The 23,450-nt window shown below is 39.3% G+C and overlaps 1 long non-coding RNA gene across 1 annotated transcript in view; it reads left to right on the top strand.

Annotated features, from left to right (window-relative positions):
* Positions 1 to 23,089, top strand: part of LOC120372338 — a 95,064-nt gene extending 71,975 nt beyond the window's left edge. The window contains exons 2-3 of the long non-coding RNA XR_005584905.1: positions 9,945 to 10,014; positions 22,964 to 23,089. This is a non-coding gene — a long non-coding RNA (uncharacterized LOC120372338). The remainder of the gene's footprint in view (positions 1 to 9,944; positions 10,015 to 22,963) is intronic.
* The last annotated feature ends 361 nt before the right edge of the window (positions 23,090 to 23,450 follow it).

Raw genomic sequence — 23,450 nt, 5'->3', positions numbered from 1 at the left:
AAGTCTCCTGATTCCCAGTCTAGTGCCCTATCTCCAAAGTTAGGGCTATATTGTAATCACAGTGTGTGATGCAGCTTGAGCAGTCATACTCAAGCCAGTATTAATGTAGCAAACTCAGGTTCTGGAGCTATGGAACTGCACCAACGTGTGCTTCATTGTGGGCCAGCTCCATGAGTAATTATCCAGATCTAGATGAGCTTGTACAATCTTCACTGAAGTGCACACTGCTGTAGTCTGCTCAAGCTGTAATCACACCCTCTGATTGCAGTATAGGCATAACCCATATACCTATGTGCATCCCAGGCTACATCTAAAGTTTTAGAGCAAGAAAGCAAAATACTTCAATTTATTTTCTAAATAAATACACACACACACACACACACACACACACACACACACACACATACATATGAGAATGTATATTCTTGGTAGGATTGAACAAATGTCACAAAAATTCCCCATTAATACTTTAAAATGAATTTGCTTTAGCTGTGTTTATGGGGCTTTTGTGTTCATTTTGTCTGAACAGTGGAATGAGTGATTTTTCATTGGTATGAATTTTTGCGGAAAGAATAGCATAGATACATTTTGTGTGGATCTTCTGCACAGTGGTGAATTTCACTCTCCAATCATGTGAGAGTATATGGAAAGTAAATTAGCAGGGGCAAATGCTCTTTGGATGACTACAGATGCACTTTTAATCAGAGAACAGAAACTCCCTCCAAGGAACTGACCACTTTCATTAACAAGCAAAACTTAGAGAATGAACACTCTCAGAAAGCTGTCTGTGCTTATGTGATGGTGTTTGTGGTACAATCCAGACAAGTAAGGGGTTGTCACCGCCTGTGGAGTGTCTCGGAGTGCCTCACTGCTGCAGCCAGGGACGGCTCCAGGCACCAGCTGACCAAGCATGTGCTTGGGGCGGCACCTTGGGGCAGAGCGGCGTTCTGGTGGGGTTTTTTTTTTTTTTGGTTCTTCAGGGCAGCGCTGGAGGGGTTTTTTTGGTTTGTTTCTGCGGCCCAGCGCTCGGAGAGGTGGGGCTTCGGGCGGGACGGTGCTTGCACGGTGCGGGGCACTCAGGGGGTGGGGCTTTGGAGGGCACTGGGGGTGGGGCTTGGGGCGGCACTGGAGGAGCGGGGTGGGGGCTTGGCGTGTCGCTCGGAGGGCAGCTGGGGGCTTGGTGCATCGCTCAGGAGGGGCGGGGGCTTAGGGCAGCGCTCAGAGGGGAGGCGGGGGCTTAGAGCAGCATGGCGCTTGGAGGCGGGTGGGGGCTTGGCACAGCGCGGTGCTCGGGGGGACGGAGGCTTGGCGCGGCGCAGCGCTCTGAGGGGGCGGGGCTTCAGGCGGTGTGACGCTCGGGTGCGGGGCTTTGGGCAGCGCTCACGGGGGGGGTAGGGCGGGGCGGAACTCTTCTTTTTTGCTTGGGGCAGCAAAAAAGTTAGAGCTGGCCCTGGCTGTAGCTCCCAATCTAGGACACTCATAACTAGCCTACAAGCATGCAGTTCACACCCAGGTGTCTGTGTGCTTAGACAGTCCTGGTTCAGCCTCTCTGACCCCAGAAGCCTGTCTACAGCCCCGCTCCAGCTTCCACCAGCCTTGGTTACAAACAGCAAGGGGACCCCAACACACTCCCAGTTCAGAATTTCTCCAAATTCATGTGCTCTGCAATGTTTGATCCTCTTCTGGATAGTTCAGAGAAATAATATGGTTCTTTTGTTCCTCTAAAGAAACAAAAACACATCACAACATATTAACTGGGGTAAATATACACTTCCATTTAAACACAGCACTGAGTTGGTTTATAGTAAGAATAAAACAAATGCATAAATAAGAGGATATAGGTTAAGTGATGCCATGTAAAAGGAATAAAGTTAGAAAGGGTTATGAGTAAAGCAAAAATGAAAACACATATCTCAAAGTCTAAAACTTAACCTAGCAAGAAGCAGGCTTTAAGATGTTTCTCTCACCTAAATTCAGTTCCCAGAGACTTCAACCCCCTTGGTGAAAGGACCCATCTTTCTCAGCTTGCAAGAGTTCTGGCCTCCTGTTTCTGTCTATTGATGGAGGCCAAAGATGGTTTTGGTATTTGCTTATATTGTCCAAAGTTCAATGACTTTGTTTCAAGAGGCAGAATGACCTCATGCTGGTCATGGGCTTCCCATCCCCCTTTATGTGAATGGGGATTTCATTGTTTTGATTCCACCATACTTAATTTACATAGGACACAGGTAGTTGTGAATGATTCATAATATTAAATAGTTGCCTTCTCTCCTGCCAGGGCTGGAAAGTGTTTCTCCCTGTTTGGCCACAGACTTTAAAACATAGTATCATTAAGTTTATATATCCATATATTTCCTAATATTGTGTTAATACGTACATTTCACAATGATGATAACCAGAGTGTCATTGACTTTTAGCCAAGACGGCAATGTGTACACTTTTAGAATACAGTAATATTGTATACAATCAGTTGATTCAATTGCGTATCACTTGAGGTTCAATCAGCCCTCTCCAACTGCCATCTTCATAGACCAGTAAACCTTTGCAGTGTATTATATGAAAATGCAAAGCTCTGACCACGCTTCTCTGTCCTGCTGGGTGTAGATACCTTGCTGACAGTATGATGTTTGTCTCCACCCCTTGTTAGCTTGATGGGTCTGTTTATGTGATAATACATTCTCATTGTCTTTCAAAGTACTTTGGAGTCAATCCCAGGTTGGAAAAACCTATTCCTTTTTCTTGGGAAGACTTGTTTACTAAATCCCCCCAATGTACTTGGTTTACACACACTTTAGTCATAATTCCAGCTTATATTCATAACTCTTAATACCTACTGTGTACTTATATCATGCAAGAATATTAATGATCAACAAGTTATTAGTTTTCAAATGGCAACTCACAAGGCATACTTTATACAAAGATTGTTACAATAGCATATAGGGCATGAATACAGGTGTTCTTAGTGCCACAGTTTAGTCCATAGAATTGGGAGAAAACATCACAAATACATTATGGGAAACCATGATCTGATCACGATATTCCATGAGCAGAAAAAAGTTCATATTTGTCAAACTAAGGCAAATTCCGAGAAGTGCAATAGATCACTGTCTTAAATGTAAAGCTTTGAGAGCTCAGCACTTATCAATATTAGGCCCTGGCACAGCGTCCTAAATAATTTCATTACTAAAATTACTTTAATTTTTCCCTCATTTAAAAAAAATAATTATAATAATAAAAATTTGTATTTTCTATCTCTGTTAAGTGAATAGTGTATAGATATTGTCATCATAAGCCATGATGTATGCTATTCTCTGAGGTTTAATGGATTCATATGGAATAAGAAGACCTTTATACAATTCAAGGAGCAGAATTAACTACAATTTTATTAAACTGCACACATTTCTAAGACAGATTGTACAGTTAGCTGGCAAATTGCTGAGCCTAAAATAAAATATGTAAGAAGCAACAGAATACCAGCTATTGAGTTTTATCCATGAATAGTTTGTCTCTACTAGTAAACATGTATTTTTAAAAAAAGCTGTTATGCAGTTGGAATGGGTTAAACCTGCTGCTTCCAGTCATTCAAGCATCCAGTTGAAATTATGATGCATAACATTAAATCTCATTGTGTTAGGTGATATCTAGCTTATATTAAATCACATGATGTGTTGTGAAAAAAATTGATTTGCACCTTGCTTGCTTTCATATCTTTAGGGGCCTATTCTGTTGACATATAACTGCATCTACAATTCTCCATTACACTAACAGATTTTTCACAACTCGCAAAATACTCAATGTACCAATATAAGAAAACTTATTCCCACTTTGTACATTGCTAAAAGTGTTGCACTTTCTGAGCCTCTCTAAGATACTGATTTACATAAATGTAATATGACTAGAAACTAGAGTACTATGCATTAGTGTTGAATTTGCTTTTTAATTTGTTATAATTTACAACTTTTCATCTAGGTTTTCTTAAGATTTATTTCTGGATAGAGGCATAAGCCAGTGTTGGGAAAGGCACACAAGTGATATTAAAAGTTAGGTATTGTCATGTCACTCAATCTTCAGAGTGGTAGAATAAGTAGTTTCAGGTATTTGAGTCAGTTAGCAGAGAAAATACCCAATTAAACCAAGAAGTTTTAGTTTCAGTGTCACAAATTTAGCAAGAAGTTAAGGGCTGATATCTTACAAGCAGAGCTGGGAGAATAACAGATATGTTTGGTTCCCTGACAATTCTGAAAAATTGGAGGAAAAAAAAGTTAGTTTTGGTTGTAACTGAAAAACAATTAAAAATGTTTGGCAAATAAAAAAAAAAGTCGAAAAAACTAATTTTGAGTCAAGCTAAATTTTTTTGTTTTGATTTCAACCATTTAAAAATGCTTGATCAATAAAATTAAAGAAATTTTTTAAATGAAAAGTTCTTTTGAAATGACAAAACATTTTGTTTTGACATATTTGAAATGAAACAATGTTTTAATTTTTTTCTGAACTTGGTTCAGGTTTTTTTACCAAAACAGTTTTGCCAACACAAATTCATGAAAGGTTCTCGTTGCTGAACCTACATTTTTTTGACAGAAGTATTCATATAGAATTTTACCCAGATCTACTTATAAGTATATGTGCAGTTTCGTATGCACAAAGTACCTCAGACAACTGCTAGTTGAAGATTTAATCATACACATACCTTTCAGAATGTATAGACCAGGCTTGCATGCATTCATGGAGCATGGGGTTTTGAAAAGTTCTTAGCATTGGTCTGTCTGCTCCCATGTGAGTTTTACCATTGATTTTGGGTATGACTACATACATACATGGGATGTGATTGCAGCTCGTGTACAGATACGCAAGTTAGGTTTAATCTTGTGATACAACATGGCCAGAGGGCAGCAGGAGAGTGTTAGAAGGGAGCCTTATTCCCTGTAAGGGGAAGAAAGTTTGCTATAGATTAACTAGAGCACCTGAAGCCAATTAGAGCATCTGAAGCCAGTCACATGATAAAAACCCCTGCTTCAATCAGACAATGTGGGAGTTGGAGCAGAAAGGATTGGTATTGGAGCAGAGAACAGTTTGAAGGAGTTGGAGCAGAGAAGATTGGTGTTGGAGCAGAGAACAGTTTGAAGAGAAGCAGAGGAAAGTTTGGAGGAGTGCTGCGGTGGACTAAGAAGTCCAAGACCCTAGGGAAGGGGCACCTGGCTTGTGCAGAGGGAGGGCAGGAAGCCCCACACAAGGCAGGAGAGGGAAGTAGCCCAGGGGAAGGAACCGTCAGTTCAAGTGGTTCACTACTATCCTCAGGGCCCCTGGGCTGGGACCTGGAGTAGAGGGCGGGCCCAGGTCCCTCCCTCTCCACTCCCCTCCTCAAGGACACTAGGGGAGCAATTAATATTCCAATTCAGGGGCAAGAAATGGTGCCCTGAACACCCCCCCCAAGGAGAGAAAGCGCGAGACTCATCATAATAGTGCTGGCAATTTGCCACAATCTAGATAGGTTGTGTATGAGTAGCAGTGAAGCCATGACATCTCATGCTTCCACATGGGCTAGCTGCATGAGTAATTACCCAGAATTCCAGGCAGGCTTGAACAGCTGTGCTGAAGTGCATGCTGCCAGAGCTTCACTGCTTCGGTACCTGAGCTGGCTGGATTAACACTAGCTCTTGTATGTCTACACAAGCTGCATTCATACCACACTATTGGAGTTTGGACATACCCTTCAGCAGGAGGAGAATTAGACTGACGATCCCACCCTGGGTGATAGTCCATACAATTTATGCACACATATTTCTAAAAATGTAGACCCTTAATATTTTATAGACAATGCTGGCAATGTTACCAATGTTTTTTTCAATTTGTAACTGCAATTTTCTGAAGTTAAGCTGAGTTATAAACAGGGCTGTCAAGAGATTAAAAAAATTAATCATGATTAATTGTACTGTTAAACAGTAATAGAAAACCATTTATTTAAATATTTTTGATGTTTTCTACATTTTCAAATATATTGATTTCAATTATAACACAGAATACAAAGTGCACAGTGCTCACTTTATATTTATTTTTATTACAAGTATTTGCACTGTAAAAAAACAAAATAAATAATACTTTTCCATTCACCTAATACAAGTACTGTAGTAGAATCTCTTTATTATGAAAGTTGAACTTACAAATGTAGAATTATGTACAAAACCCCTTGCATTCAACAATAAAACAATATACATTTGTTTGAGTGATTGTTTGTCTTAGAGATTGGCTGTACAAGAAGTAGGACTGAGTGGACTTGCAGGCTCTGAAATTTTACATTTTTTTTTTGAGTGCAGTTATGTAAAAAAAAAATCTGCATTTGTAAGTTGCACTTTCACAACAAAGATTGCACTACAGTACTTGTATGAGGTGAATTAAAAATACTGTTTGTTTTGTTTATCATTTTTACAGTGCAAATATTTGTAATAAAAATATACACTTTGATTTCAATTACAGCATACATTAAAATATGTATGAAAATGTCGAAAAATATCCAAAATATTTAATAAATGTTGATTAGTGTTCTATTGTTTAATAGTGCGATTAAAACTGTGATTAACTGCATTATTTTTTTGAGTTAATTGTGTGAGTTAACTGCAATTAATTGTTAGCCCTAGTTATAAAGTATATCATCATCATTGTTCCAAATTATACTAGCAGTGGTGGAGTCAGACTGACAGAAAATTTGGTCCATTTTTGTCAGCTTTGGGAAAGTAAGGTTCTGCTTTCACATAGGAAGAGGAAGTACTTCTTTAACTGTGCTCTTCTGGGAAGGGACTATCTTCCTCTGTTTGGAAAGCAGCTAGCGCTAGTTTTGTTTTTTAATGAAATCAACACCTGCTTGTGGTGCAAGGAGTTAAGAAGTTTGCTAAGTAGAAATGTACGCTGCTACCTCTGTACCCTGGATTGTTAACAAAAATGGTTAATTAAAGAAAACATCTGAATATTTCAGTGAATAGTTATTTTGATTGCATTGTCCAATATTTGCAAAATTTTCACCAAATATGTCTAGTATTCACAGACTGATTTTATCTTTATGAAAATGTCTAGTGATGAAACCCTTGAGTGTTCTATGGGAACGTAATAGGGTAGAAATTACTCTAATGACAATCATTCTGTAAGTTACATAGTTGTAGCCAGTTGGTTCCAGGATATTAGAGACACAAGGTGGGTGAAATAATATCTTTTACTGGCCCAATTTCAGCTGGTGAGAGAGACAAGCTTTCGAGTCACACAGAGCTCTACCAGTCTGGGAAATGTACTCCAAGCGTCACGGCTAAATGCCAGGTGGAACAGATTGTTTAGCATCAGTAGAGTTAGTACATGTTCTAAGAGACCATTCAAGGTAGATTGGCTCCTTAACACCTCTGCAGTCATAGGATGTGGCACCTTAACTCTTCTACCTTGAATGGTCCTTTAGAATATGCACTGTTTCTGCTGATGCTAAACAATCCGTTCTACTTTGCATTTAGCTGTGATGCTTGGAGTACCTTTCCTAGAACAGAAGAAGAGCTCTGTGTGGCTCAAAAGCTTGTCACTCCAGTCTTGAAGGGTGTACAGTCTCGAACTGACTTCACTCAGCATCTGGCAGGATTGGGACCATATATGGCTGTGTATCTAAAATCAGGATTAAGCTCCTTTAGAGTGGAGAACTATCAGAGTACTTAAAATACCTAATACTAGTAAAAGACCCACAAACCATCAAAGGAAGTAATAAAGGAAAAATAAGGACACTACATTATAAGGAGATTGATATAATGAATTCATCTAATAAAGGAAACCTGCTGTGAAGTGCCCTAGAAAGATTCTTAAGAGTAAAAACCAAATGACAACACCCCTTTTTAAGAATCAAATTTATGACACTCAGTGAATTGCAAAATTGTGAAGAATAAAAGAGAAATGAAGAGAAGAAAATCAGAACACAATGATTATGGTTCATTTAAATCAAACAAAAAATGTTTTTTTTCAGGAGAAACAGTCAGTATTTTGTAGTGTGAGAGTCAGGCAGAATATTCACTGAATCTAAACCCTAACGGGTATACTGTTAGCCTGATGACACAGCTAAAGGAAAAGAAAAAAATAAAAGAAAGCAAATGAGATGGACAAAGCACTATACCAAGACAAACCTATAAGGTTGTTTACTGAGACAATAGTCGAATTTAGGAATTCCAGAGTTTTAAATAATATGAGTACATATAACATTTGTAGTGAGATGCACTAAATTTGCTGTTTGAGTAATCTATAGTTTTGTCCAGAGAAAGAGGATTATGTTGTTCTTTTGACTTACTTTCACATATCTTTCATTTTTCTTTTGGATAGATTACTAGTTTTATGAGTCTAAAAAGCAGATGCAATTAATCTTCCAACATCTTTTTATAAAGAAGAATATTTCAATAATGGACAGTTCTAGCAAATGTGATCAAGTATCAGTCAAAGGGAATACCTTTAAGTATGCTTACTGTGGGTCATAACTTCTTTCCCTCCTTGAAAGCATGCTAACATCATTCTCAAAGGCTTGGTCTCCCCATTTCAGATTGTAGATTCCTCTAGCAATTACCCATTTGCCAACATTCACCAGGTCAGAATAAATGAGTACAAAATCCTTTAGTGGATTGGAAACTGGAATGTCATCTTCAGTCATGAAAGCTGTTGAATAATGCTTATTTCTTTTCAAATGCTGCAAAGCCATTTCCTACATTTTTGCTAGGTATGTATCCGCAATTGTGTTGGTGGAACTTTGATATTCATAGCCCCTTTTCAATCCAGCAATTGTTAAATGTCTGTTAAAAGAAGCACTATTTAATAGATCATATATACTAGAGAAAGATCAAGGACGAATGGACTGAGCCAAAAACTGGGAATCAGGAAATCTTAGTTGTGCCATTGACTTTCTTGGTGATAAGCCAAGTCATCTTCTCTGTACCTCAGTTTCAACATCGGTAAAATGGAGATTACTACTACCCAAATGTGTTGTGTTGCTTAATTAGTTAAGATGTGTACAGCCCTTTTGTAAAATGTAAAGTATACAAGTGTAAAATATTACAATGTATAACCTTAGCCTTCTATCTTTTATCTCTGAGATTGAGACAGGATAGAGAGAGATGCAGCAATTAATTGTTTGTTTAAAGTAACAGTATATATTACTCAGGTTTTTTTCCCCGGTGAAATAACTGTGATTGATTTTTCTCTACCTGCTTCCCCAAAGTCAAAACAAACAAACAAATGAAACCAAAACACCCCCTCTATCTACTACCAAGATACCTAGAAATACATCTTTGTGCCACATACAGTATGCCCAGGCTGCTAGTGGTCCACCTACAAAATATGCTACATATTGTTTTTAGATTTACAGTGCTTTGGGAGGAATTTGTTAGACACAATCCATATTGACTTCAAGGGAGCTATAACAGCTGAGAATCTACTCCCTTGGTCTCCATCGTCAGGTTATATTTCTGAGCCAGCAAATGGCCGTTGCATAACTTTAGGGTACCAGGCATACTGGGTTATTTTATTTTCTGCAGTTGCTCTATTTGTGTATACCAGGTTATCCAAGACCAATCAAATGTTTTAATGTTTATCTACTCCTAACGAAATGGGGGGCTTATGAGACTTCATGATGCATCTCAACTGGCACTCATTTCAGACCATGTACTGTTAGAACTGATTCACAGACATAAAAACTTTCTCTCTTCATAATTCTGACTATTGTTCCTGAGGTAGATGACTAAGATTTATTATATTAGCAGTACTTTAGGTCATTCTGTGCTGATAATTGCACTTCTTATTGATCTAGATGTGCAAACCAAGGAGCTAATGGTATTTAAAATATCAATCAGTTCCTTTATTTAAATGCATATCTTATTAGAGAGTGCACAAATATAACTTTGGTTGCACTCACATGTTCTTAAACTGCTTTCTCATTTACACAGGGCCAGCAGTGGTTGAACCAAGAATGAATTGAACCAAACCTTTGACCCAACTTTGAGCCAAGACTCTGAGGTTTGAAAAATTTTATTTTCCTTTGCTTGCACCTTTATCATGTATTGGGCCAGATTCTCAGGTGGTGTACATTGGCATTTCTCCTCCATTGAAGTCAGTGAAGTTATATCAGCTGCAAATCAGGCCCTTTGTGATTAGTCAGGATGGGAAGCAGAAATATAAAAATGACTTGAGAGAGAGACTAAATCCTGAATGATGCTGAGCACCTGGAACCTTAACTGGCTTTAGAGCAATATGAGGTTTCCCTCAAAGTGGATGCTCGCCACCTCTCAGGATTTAGTCCCCGTATTTCTGACCAATACATAATATATAAGTTAAGATACGGGAGCTGAATCTAACAATGGAATCATAGGACTAGAAGGGACCTCGAAAGGTCATCTTGTCCAGTCCCTGCACTCATAGTAGGACTAAATATAATTTCACTTACCACAATTTTGAACTGGTTTAATTCACTAGCTTCAACAGACTTGGGGCTTGTTACACTTACAGTGCTGCAGTGGCACAATGCGCCGCTGTAGCGCTTACTGAAGATGCTACCTTCGCCGACCAGAGAACTTCTGAGAGGTGGTCGCTATGTTGATGGGAGAAGCCCTCCCATGGACGTAGCCCTGTCTGCACTGGGATTTAGGTATAGGTATAACTGCGTTGCTCAGAGGTGTGAGCGACATAGTTATACCAACACATGTTTGTAATGTAGACAAGGCTTATTTAATCAGGGCTCGTATTATTTAATCAGAATGGGCTAGTATTGTTTACAAAAAGGTTAGGGACAAACATTCTCACTCAACATTTACACTGCCATTTAAATCAATGGGAATTAAAGGGGACAGTTGTGGAGTAGAGATTTTGGGAACCAGAGTTTGGAGGGAGGGGGAAAGAAGGGCAGAGAATACTGGAATTGGCATAGAGGGCTCTGTGACTCTCATGGCCCCTGAACTCTACAGGATTTGGGCCTGAACCCTTTGGAAAAATTGTGAGAAAATGTGCAAGGGAAATCTCAAAATGTTTTCTTCCCATGCTCCTTCCCGTTTCCATCTCGCGCCTACAAATTTACATTCCCACAAGAGGGGAAGTTTTCAGTCCAAGAAAAAATAGAGGTGGGTTGAAATCAAAATCCTGCTACCACTAACCTTTGTGAGGGCTGCTGTGCCCACTAATTGCCTGGTAGACAAGGAACCAGGTATTTCATACTCAAATGGTTTACCTGGAAATGATTGCCAAGGGCAGGGCAAAACAATGTGTCATTACTATTCATCACTGTGACTTTACGATGGAGGAAAACAACAAAAACATGAGCAGGATGCAGTGTAAAAAGTGAGCAATTGTAGACACGGGCGCACAGAGAACATAATTAATTTATTGATCTTTCTTTACAGCAGACTCTTGGTTTGAGCCAAGCCCAATACAGTCCCTCTCCCTTTACACTATCAGATCCTTTGCCCTACTTCACAATAGTGCATGGAATTGTTTCGGCTGAGTATAGTTTTATTAAGAAAATGTTATCAGTTAAAAAGTATACTACATCCCTGAATGACTTGTTGATTCAAAAGGTTACTGCACAATAATTCCTACCAATACAGGCCATTAGAACCCAAATCCTAAGTTTCAACCTTCAAGTTTTAACAGAATATTTCGCAAACCACATTGTATAAGTGCCATAGTTCTTTCAGCATGGTTTAGTAGTGGATAGAGTGTGAGGAGAAAGTCTCAGGAGACTAGGGTTCTAGTTCTGGCTCATTGCATGACCTTGTGTAATTCATCCAGCTGCTCTCTGCTTTGGTTTCTCTATCCGCACAACAGCAGTAACCCATTTTCATCTAAATGAAACACTTTGCCATCTTTGGTTGAAAAATGGTATGTAAGTGCAGAGTATTATGATTGTTTTGAGCTCTGAAATTGGTTTTCATCTTGGCATATTCAGATCTGGATCATTCACTTTGTCTAGTAGCATGCGGCGACAAAGGCAGCAGCTTTTTGGGTTCCAAGTAGCAATACAGGGACAACCTGTTATCATCAAGTGCCAGCACTGTTTGAAATGCTGTAAAGCTAACTCCCACGTTAGCCCTTAATAAACATGCTATATGCTGATGGCAAATTCACTCTGTAGCTGAACTCTGTATTAACACATTGCTATAGATGTACACAAGAAATGATGCTAACATTATACTGAGTTAAAAACAGAGATGATATTAATGGTGCTAAAGTACACAAGAACTAGGAAACTTAGGGTTAAAAATTAGTGCAGGAATTAAAAAAGTAAGGTATCCGGAAGTCTTTTTATTAATTTGGTTCCACTGTGTGAAATTATTCTGAAGTTCAAGGGGAAGTTTTATATCTTCTCAGAGAAAGAAGGGTAGTAAAATGTATTATAAAATGTTTAATCATCATGAGAATTTGCAGTACAAACTATTCATCAATCAAAATTAAATTTTCCCCACTGAATATTTAGAAATCATCCAAAACAAAATATTTAAGACTAAATGTCAGTCACACTGAAATTAATGGGCATTTTTTCCACTGACTTCAGCTGGGCTAGCATTTAGCCCATGGTCATTTAACCCAGATGATTTGGGTGGTTGAATGTTACAGTGCCAATATTCCCCTAACTTGACAGTAGATTCATGCAGAAAAACACATACAAAACCAACCAACCAAAACATTTTTGTTTACTTTCAGTATTGGAGAGACTGTAGGATTTTCCATGGATTTGTTACTGAAATGAAATCACAACTTTATTTTTCATTTTTACTATGAATAATGTGAGCTTTATCTCTTTTAAACATAATCCTACAACTTGGGGTGAAGGAACAAGGGAAATGTCCTTATCACCTCTCCTCCTTTTTAAAAATATTAAAGATCTTTGCATGTTTTCAATAAGTTGGTTTTTAGTTACTTATTTTTCTGTCTGCAGTTCACTGTCCTGCACATGCATTTAGAGTAAAGTCAAGAAGAAAGGAAGCTCATAAACTAAGCACTAGGATTTCTGAAGTCAGATGCAGAGTCCTGCTAAATTTAAAAAACATAAGACATTTTCCCTGAGAATTACACTGTAAGGTGTGTGTGTGTGTAATATATAATGTACCTCTTCACATTAACAATCAGAGCTTGTCCAACCAGCAGCAAAAACCGTCAAAAATTGCCTGACTAAACCTAGTGTTGTTGTCTTCTCCTTCTTGACTCTTTGTTTTGTGCAAAGTAAGTTATCGAAGGGTTTTAGCTGGATGGTACCCATGAGGCACGTTCAATGTGTTACTGTGGCAGCTTTTGGTCTCAGTCTTAGAGGGAGATTTGAAGAGGAAAGGACAGGCTCACAGTGCCACCATTAGCTTTTTCAGTAATACGACTGACTTTTCTCCAGCTGCCAGCCATACTTACAGCCTGATGTATCGCGTCCTTGTTGTTTTGATGCATGATATATCCCACAGATGGTGGACAGTGAACCACTAGCAGCAGAAATCATATCAGCAAGCCTCTCTGACTCAGATTTGGTTGATGAATGAGAAGTTCCTACAGAACCTAGCCTGTAAGCCTGCATCTAACAGAAGTGCCTGTGGCCAACTTTCTCTTTCATGCTGTTCTTTATATTTGACATTTTGGAGGCTGAGCTTTATAATAAACCATTAGCTTTTGGCTCTGGGCTGCTGAGATGAGACTTCGCCAAGGTGTGGAACAAAATATTAAGTATGAGGAAAAATTGAGATGACAAGATTGTTGAATTAGTTTTAGCTCCTGCTACCTGCTGAGATAGTTTATTGTTAGGAAGGTTTTCAACAAAAGCTAAAGACAGGATTTGACTGCTGTTTATGACACAGTTTGGCACAGAGGCCTTCTGTATAAACTCTGTCAAGTTACCCCATGTTGGGTGGTCAAAGTAGTAAAGCTCTTCCTCTGAAATAGGCAATTCAGAATAGACATGGACAACCGTTATAGTTCCTGGAAATGTCAGATTAATGGTCTTCCTCGAGGTTCAGTTCTTTCACCAATACTGTTCAACATGTACATCCAACAACTTGCCAGCAACACTCTCTCTAGCAAATTTATCTATGCTGACAACATCTGCTGCAGCTATCAAGCTCAGTCCTCCTCAGAAATTGACAAGGTCCTGAATGATGGTATAAAGCTCATGGCAGACTACTGTGGTTGATGAGCTTTTCCATGATGGTTTCTAGTGTATTTCATCTGCATAATGCAAGTGCAAGCCATCAGTTAAATATTTTATTAAATGGCCAATCCCTGCAGCATGAGCCAAACCTGGTTTACTTTGGTGTGATGTTGGATAGATCATTGACATACTGCAACCCCTTGAAGAAGACAGCAGTCAAATTTAGCACTCAGAATCATTTGCTCAGAAAACTGGCTGGCTCAAGCTGGGATGTGAGAGGCTTAGAACATCAGTCCTTGCCCTCTGCTATTCAACAGCAGAGTACTGTGCTCCTGTCTAGTGTCGCTCATCTCACAGGAGGCTGCTTGATGTAGAGCTTAATATAACTATGCACATTGTTTCTGGGATTTTATATACATCTCTGCTGTCATGGCTACCTATACTTAGTAACATAGCACCACCCCATATTCACCATGAGGGGGCCTCCACCATGCTCCGGGCCAAGATCCATAAGAACAGCAACTTGCTTCTGTACTCAGACCTCTTCAACCACCTGCCAGTTCGCCTGTCTTCTAGACACCCTTTATAGTCACTTATGCCACCACAGGACATGACAGTGTAATCTGCTTGGTGTAACAATGGGTCAGCGATGACAGTCATTAATCACTCTCTCATCACTGACCCAACCATCTGCCCACCAGGTTTTGATCTGCCAAGGCACCTGTGGTCATCTCTGCACTGGTTTCGAACAGGACTGGGCAAGTATGTGGCCAAGCTTCAAATGGGATTTCTCTAATGACCTGTGATGTTAAAAGTGATCAATTTCAGATTATGTCGCATATCCTTGACGATTGCTCACTGACTTACTTCAACGGCGGGCTACTGGCTCTTCGCCTGGCTGATGACAATGCTATCAAATGGTTGGGCACACTGTGCATACGCTCAGAGTTAGGAAGGGAAATGAAATCTGTAACAGACAATTCTCATGATGTGCTAGACTCTGTAAGACATTCAAAGATAAAAATATTCGACAGTTTTCTTATTTCTTATGGACCAAATCTGTCTTGCCTTACTCCTTTGATTATTCCCATTGATTTTTAACAAGGTTCCTTGCATGGTTGAGGCAAGTAGAACATGATCCTATTAATTTAAGAATAATTTTGCTTCGCTGCCTTTAATGAGAATTTAACTCCTTAGCAGTGTCCAGTAGCATTAAATACTCAATATGGCTATATCCCAAAGTCTCCCAAAAACATATTTTTACAAGTGTCTCTATCATTAATATGTTGAAGCCTAATTATTCTGCAAAGCTGTGATTGTGTGCGGTATAAAATGTATGACAAAGATATCTGACGACTCTAAATGCTTTCCAGTTGGTGATATCGGGCTTAAGCTGTCCACTGACTCCGTCTACATGCAGCCAGATAAACCCAACAAACAGGAAGTCTCAGTCAGAGGAAATAACAGCTCAGCACATAGCTTTTCTAATATAGCACCGTTTAACACTAGTGTTTTGTCCATCTCACCATGTATCTGAGAATGAATGGCATTGCTAGTGTTGGGGTTGTCATGAAATTGTTCAGCTACCTCTGTTTTTTCAGTAGCTCAGCTGCATAATCAATCATTTAAAACAATTAAAACAATGTACGATGGCTGGCAGCTGACAACACCATAAGTGCCAGCTGCCAATTCATTTAGCTAGAGTTTTTCAGATTTAAAATTACACATGAATGGGTGGCGCCTAACATTTAGTCTTTTCATAGTAACTTTTTTTTGTTTCACAAACACTTATCAAGGGGGATGCAAGACTGGTTCTCAGCCTAAATCTACATTTGCAGTACAAATTTCCAAATATAGTTTCCTCTGTTAGACCTGGGATCTGCATCACCATGGAAATCATGACTTCTGCCAGTGGCACTGCAGCATTTTCCTGTCTTTCCAAATGAGTTTGTATAAAGAGGTTAAAGAACTAACATGTAGACTGTTTTTACTGTTGACTTCCAGTTCCAGTGAATGTCAATGCTTTGCCTTTCTGATGCATGTTTAAATATTCATTTATAGCTGTTCGTCTAGTGTTCCAAAAATCACTTGAACGTAGAGTAACTGGAGTACAGATGATTTGGAACGTCTTGCCTTCATCAGTGTTACGATAAATTATTTTCCTGCTCCAGATCTGCCAAGTTTTTCTGCCTTTGACAAAACAGCATCAATTGTACAGAATATTTTTTTTGGGGGTGCCACCTCTAACTTGTTTAGTTATATAGTGCTGCAGCTGCATGTTTTATTATACTCCATTTTGGGGGATGTGACAGAGGGGATATTTGAATGGAAATGGCTCTGTGTTCTCTTGCTGACATATAGTCCATCATTTGACCAGTATTTTACAGAGCTGATGCAAATACCAAACCCTCATGTTTCTCAGGGTCATCTGCAATTTTGTTTTAATTTCATTTGTTTGTCAGCTTTATGTGGAACTTTATAGAGACACAAATGCTAGAATCTCCATACCAGTGTTGGAGAGACCAGGTGGGTGAGGCAATAATGTTTTACTGGATCAGCTTCAGTTGGCGAAAGAGACAAGCTTTCGAGCTGCACAGAGCTCTTCTTCTGGTCTCTGTGTAGCTTGAACGCTTGTCTCTCTCACCAACAGAAGTTGGCCCAATAAAAGATATTACCTCACCCACCTTGTCTCTCTAATATCCTGGGACCAACATGACTAGAACAACATTGCAAACACAACAGTGTTGGACTATCACAATAGCTAGTTTCATATTCAAATGGTGGAAGGAAGGGTAGATTATTGTAGCTACAATTCTCATATGAACTTGGTAGTCAACTTTACTGATAGGGACGCAAAAAGGTGGCCGATTGAGAGGGGAAACTGTTTGCTTACTTGTAAAATAAAGCAGCTTTATCTATACTGAGGGGAAAAAATGTAAACCAAGATCAGCTAACATGTTTTACAACTTGACTGTACCTGTCCACATTAAGGACAAGATCATGTTTAACATTGTATTAGTTAAAATGTATTTGGTTAACACTGCGGTTCTCAAACTTCATTGCACTGCGACCCCTTTTGCCAACAAAAATTACCACACAACCCCAGGAGGGGGGACCGAAGCCTGAGCCTGCCGGAGTCCTGCCACTCCCGGTGGGGAGCCAAAGCCAAACTGGAGCTCCACTACCCTGGGCGGGTGGGAGGACCAAAGCCCAAGGGCTTTAGCCCCAGACCTGTAACCTGAGCCCCACTGCCCAGGCCTGAAGCCCTCAAGCTTAGGCTTCGACCCCGAGTGGTTGGGCTTGGGCTTTGGGCCTGGGCAACAGCAAGTCTAAAACCAGCCCTGGTGACCCCATTAAAATGGGGTCCTGACCCCCTGGGTTAACATAATGCCTTTTTTCCAGTATAGAAAAAGCTACTGGAACTGGTATTGCCCCTATTAAAGTACACACACTATTTTTGCACAGCCCTAATGACTATTTTTTTGGATATAGCCAGACTCTGATTTCAGTTATTCTGGATTCAAACCAGTGTAATGTCGTTGAGTTCAGTGAAATTACTCCAGATTTGCATCGATGTAACTGAGGTAGCAATCTGGCTCATCAGATATAGTCATCCTGTGTAATTCACCTTCAAAGCAGATCAGAGTTAAATACTGTAAGTGGATTTTAAAACAGGCTGGACAATTTTTATGGCCACTAATAACATTTCTAATTATGCAAGCTGTCATAGGAGTAACCAAATCTCATGCTTCAGATCATGAACTTACCACCTTAAGGGTCAGGAAAACATCCTTTCCCTTGGCCCTGCCATATATACTGTAGCAGTTTGATAGTTATATATCCAAAGGAGGCAGGGCAGATTCACCTACCTCAGAAGCATCAGTTATTGGCCACTAAGAAACATCATCACAGAACTGATGGACAAATGGTCTGAGCTTATGTGGCAAATTCCATATTCTTATGTTTAGGCACCTTGGACCCAATTCTATGGTCCTCACTTGTCTAAAACTCTTACTGAGCTCAGTCTGGAGGAAGGGATCGCTCCACTACAGATATTTGAAAGGAATTTTATTTCACTGTGAAAGAAGTTGCAAATGCTACAATTTCCTATTTTTTCTTCATACTGTACTTACAATTCATGTGCTCCTGTATATCACAATCAAGTTGCATCCCCCAGCCTACTTCCTTTGGACTATTAGTTGGGAACAAAACAATTTTATTTACAGATGATACAGTTAAAAGCCATAGCAACTATTAAAGGCTCTCACATCTTTTGCAGTTTCTGGAACATCAACCATAGCTTAATAATGGATGCAAGAGATTGCTGCTCATTTCTTATGACAGAAATAAAAAAACTTCTCTAAGGAACTGCTCTTAAAGGAAAGCATGCATAGTATCAAAGTTTGCTCATACCCAATATCTCCTTCCTTGGTTTCTGCTCCCCTGTTGCTGAATGCCACTAGAGGAAGCCTAGTGAACACGCAGCCATCCTCCACTACAAGTTTGCTCTTTCCTCCTCTGAGTCCTCTGGAATCTCTCCACTAATGAAGCCAAACAGCACGATTTCTCCAGTTTTGGTGTCTTCCAAACCCACTACACCAGCCATTTACTTGCTACATTTGACTGCTACCCAAACCCAGGCTTCTGTGTTTAGCTGTATATGTTCCACTGCTAATATACAGAGAGAATGAGATGTATCTGTTTAAGAAGAAAGTCTGAGGCATAATGAAAAAAAAAAGTATTTTTCTCTTCTTTTGTATCCCTTCATCCAGGGGTTATTTCCCCCCCCTACTATAATCTTTCTACTTTTCATTTCTCTTTGGGCTTTAATTAAACTTTCTCTAAGTTGGTGATTTTCTTTTAAAGAGGGTATGACCAGGCAGATTTCCTGAAAGCACTCACCATTAGTCTGTTACTGGAGTTCCTTATAAAGCAAATCACCATATATATATATATACACACATATACACACACACACAGTGTGTCTGTGTACATATGTGTTGTTTGTGTGTGTGTGTACGTATATATTTTACAATGATGGAATACTATTTGGTCTGCTATATTTGTTCATATTTCAGGGACTGTGTTTCTCAGTCCTGCTCTATGTTGATGGGATTGTGTGTACTTTGGAGAGAAGATGATATACTTTTGACAATAACTACAATATATATGTACATTTTTCAAGAGGCATTCTTTTCCCTCATATATTTAACTGTAGAGGTTTATCTTTGTTTTATTGAAACACACTGCATCAGCTTACCCGGGAAAATGGTCTTTAGATTCAATGGCACATCTCAAATAGATGTCTTCTTTTAAATTAGATCTCTCTCTTCTTAACAAGGTCTCTGAGGGGTTTTTAAACCTATCATTCAGTTTGCAATACAAAACAATATAATCTACAGCAAGGAGTTTTGGCACTTATATGCATATGCTTTTGTGTAGAAGCCATATATTTTGTACATATGTTTATTTGTTAAGTAGTGACAATATGTTAATTGGAAGATATTACCTTTGCCCTAAGAAGTGTATAGATTTAAACATCAACTGTGCAACTTGATCTACATGGACAGATTCTTTTGCCTATCCAGAGCCTCATTGATTTGATCATGCAGATCCATTTGCTGTATAGGAACCTAAACAAACAGACCACACAAGAACCAGGTAATGATGCTTTCTTACGGGGATCTTTGTTTCTTTTCTTTATCTTCCAGTATGGACTGGGATTGGTGACCCTTGTGGAAGAAGTTAGTCTTCAAGAGGATTTTGAATGAAGTGGGAGTAGGCACTTGGTAGATAAAGAGGAAATCATCTAAGAAAGCATGAGAGTTGTAGAGGAGATGAAGGGGTTGGCTTCATTAGTGGAGAGATTACAGAGGACTGGAAAAGGGCAAATATTTATTTAGCTTGTGCATAGTCATCTAGTCAAGCGATGGCATCTTCAGTGTTGTGATGCAGTTCTTCTAGACCACGGCTGGACCTAGTCAGCAGGCATTCATTGACAATGTTGTGTCGCAGCTTCACAAAGGGCTGTCACAAAGGCCCCAGCGATACTGGTTGGCTGCACAGACACTTTGCCCGGTCCAGAACCTGTCAACAGGGACCATTGGCGATGGGCCAGTCCAAACCAGGCAGGAAAATCATGGGATCAGCAACAAGGGACTGGTTGAGGATGATAACAGATATCCATTCCTCTAGCCAGAGTGTTTCTGGCCTGCCCTAACATATTGGCATGGCAGATGAGACCATAATGAGCAACGTGATGGCAAACATGCAGCTGGTGGTTTAAAAAGGTCATCATGCGGTGGCAAGCTTGAGTTGGCATGTACTTTCTCCGGTAACTTGCCAGTGGCAACCTCTCATCTGATATAAGGAGGAGCAATATTGCAAATATTGGCAATAATGGTCAAATATAGAGCCCATCTATAAAAATAAAATAAAGAGAACCTGGGGAATTACAGACCTGTCAGCTTAACTTCAGTACCTGGAAAGATAATGGAGCAAATAATTAAGCAATCAATTTGCAGATACCTGGAAGATAATAAGATAAGTAACAGTCAGCATGGAGTTGTCAAGAACAAATCATGTCAAACCAATATAATAGCATTCTTTGACAGGATAACAAGTTTGTGGGTGGGGGGAAAAACAGTAGATATGGTATATCTTGCTTTTAGAAAGGCTTTTGATACTGTATTGCGTGGCCTTCTAATATACAAACTAAGGAAATATAAACTAGATGGAGCAACTATAAGGTGGGTGCCTAACTTATTGGAATACTGTTCCCAGAGAGTAGTTATCAGTGGCTCACAGTCAAGCTGGAAGGACATATACACTGGGGTCCTGCAGGGATCTGTTAAGCGTCTGGTTCTGTTAAATATCTTCATCAATAATTTAGATAATGGCATACACTTGTACACTTATAACGTTTGTGGACAATAACAAGCTGCACAGGATTGCAAGTGCTTTAGATGATAGTATTAAAATTCAAAATGATCTGGACAAACTGGAAAAAGGGTCTGAAGAAGACAGGATGAAATTCAATAAGGACAAATGCAAAGTATTCTACTTTAGGAAAGAATGATCACTTGCACACCCCAAAAATGAGAAATGACTGCCTAAGAAGAAATACTGCAGAAAGTGATCTGTGAGGTCATAGAGGATCACAAGCTAAATATGAGTCAACAGTGTTATACTGTTGCAAAAAAAGCAAACATCATTCTGGGATGTATTAGCAGGAGTGTTATAAACAAGACATGAGAAGTAATTCTTCTGCTCTACTCCGCGCTGAATAGGCCTCAATTGGAGTTCTGGGTGCCACATTTCAGGAAATACATGGACAAATTGGAGAAACTCCAGAGAAGAGCAACAAAAAGGAATAAAGGTCTAGAAAACATGACCTATGAGGGAAAATTGAAAAAACTGGGTTTGTTTGATCTGGAGAAGAGAAGACTGAGGAGGGATATAACAGTTTTCAAGTACATAAAAGGTTGTTATATGGAGGAGGGAGAAAAATTATCTTCCATAACCTTTGCGGATAGGACAAGAAGTAATGGTCTTAATTTGCAGCAAGAGAGGTTTAGGTTGGACATTAGGAAAAACTTCCTAATTGTTAGAGTGTTTAAGCACTATAAATTGCCCAGGGAGGTTGTGGAATCTCCATCATTGGAGATTTTTAAGAGCAGGTTAGACAAACACCTGTCAGGGATGGTGTAGATCAGTGTTTCCCAAACTTGTTCCGCGGATGCGGCAGGTAAACAAACCGGCCCGGACCGCCAGGGGCTTTCCCTGCACAAGCAACGGAACAAGTTTGGGAGCCACTGGTCTAGATAATACTTAATCCTGCCATGAGTGCAGGGGACTGGACTAGATCACCACTCAAGGGCTCTTCCAGCCTTACGATTCTATGATTCTATAAAGGGGTTATGGGAGGCTCGGTAAGTAACTGGATCAAAAATGTTAGGTGTGATAACCAGAATCTTGGCCGATACCAGGGATTGAACTAGGTGCCTTCAGGGATAAAAAGCATGAGAGTCTACAGTTTAAACTAAAGAGCCAGTTTGAAAGCTGTCAGCTCTAACAGACCCTCTGGATTGGGCACAGATGGGGACTTGTAACTCCCACTGACCATTTGGTTACATGGGAGCTGTGTAGAAACTTGAAAACTCATGCTTCTCACAATTTACAACAATGGATTAAATTAATTCAGAATATCCATTCAAAGCAGTTGAGCTGAAGGGTTTTTATACTGGTTTTCTTGTAGCTTTTTTGTTTTCTTTATTTACAGTTTTGATATGCTATTTTATAGTCTTTATTTATGATTTTATATATTGCCATTTCAAACTTTTTAGAAGTAATCTCACAAAATTCCAAAAGTTGACACCTACTGTATTATGTATTATCTCTTTCAGTCACCTCTAGAAATTCAGAAACAATTAAGATGGAGTAATTGCTATCTGATTGTATAGGAGATTGCCACTGTAATTCAGTGCTGATAATACAATTTGAAATGGACCCCTTTATGCCATTGATTTCAAAATCATTACTGTTTTTGTCCTTCTGCAATAGTTATTTTCAGTGGTTATTTGAAAATAATGTGCTCTACTTTTTGAAAAAATAAATCTGATTATTCCCAAAAGATTAATATTCTTCCTACATTTGTGCCTCAGTTGTATGAGACTAATAATCTTAATGATTATTGGTGACATGAGCAATTTGGTAATGGGCAATGAGTTTCCTTTCCTATACAGTTTACAAAATGTTATCCAGGAGTATTCCCACATAAATCCAGAGTTTATAAATTCATCTCTTCTCTTCTTCAATGTTCATGATTTTTCCCTTTGTAATCAACAGAAGATTCTCCATCAGGAAGGAGAGGAGACGGGGTCATGGTTTAAGAATGAAGCTTCAATACTCATCTTCTACCTTTAAAATTAATTGAAAATATTTTTGTCATTTTCCAACTATCAAGAAAAAAAGTCATAATTAAAATAATAGTAAGGAAAGGTTCTTTGGGCTCTTTGTTGGATAGTTAGAGTGCCTGGATGGGATAGATGGGACTGCTTAGCTTGAATGAAAATAAGAGGTAGAAATACCAGCTACCATCTCAGAGTTGCATAAATCACTAAAAGAGTTAGGCCATATTATCCCCACTGAATCTAACAGAACCTCTGGGTGGGAGAATGGGTAATGAATGGGGGCTTGACACCTCTAAGACAGCTTTCCAGCTTCCATACTACCTCATGGAAGGTCCTATATGGTGACCTCTTGCAGGTCAGACTCTCCGTGCTGTACGAGATATATGGTGGGAGCGGGATGGGATGGACAATCTTCACAGTCT

This window comes from Mauremys reevesii, linkage group 9, assembly GCF_016161935.1.
Source record: "Mauremys reevesii isolate NIE-2019 linkage group 9, ASM1616193v1, whole genome shotgun sequence".
Taxonomy (NCBI): domain Eukaryota; kingdom Metazoa; phylum Chordata; order Testudines; family Geoemydidae; genus Mauremys; species Mauremys reevesii.
The sequence above is the reverse complement of the archived record's forward strand: the minus strand, read 5'-3'. Positions and strand labels throughout refer to the sequence as shown.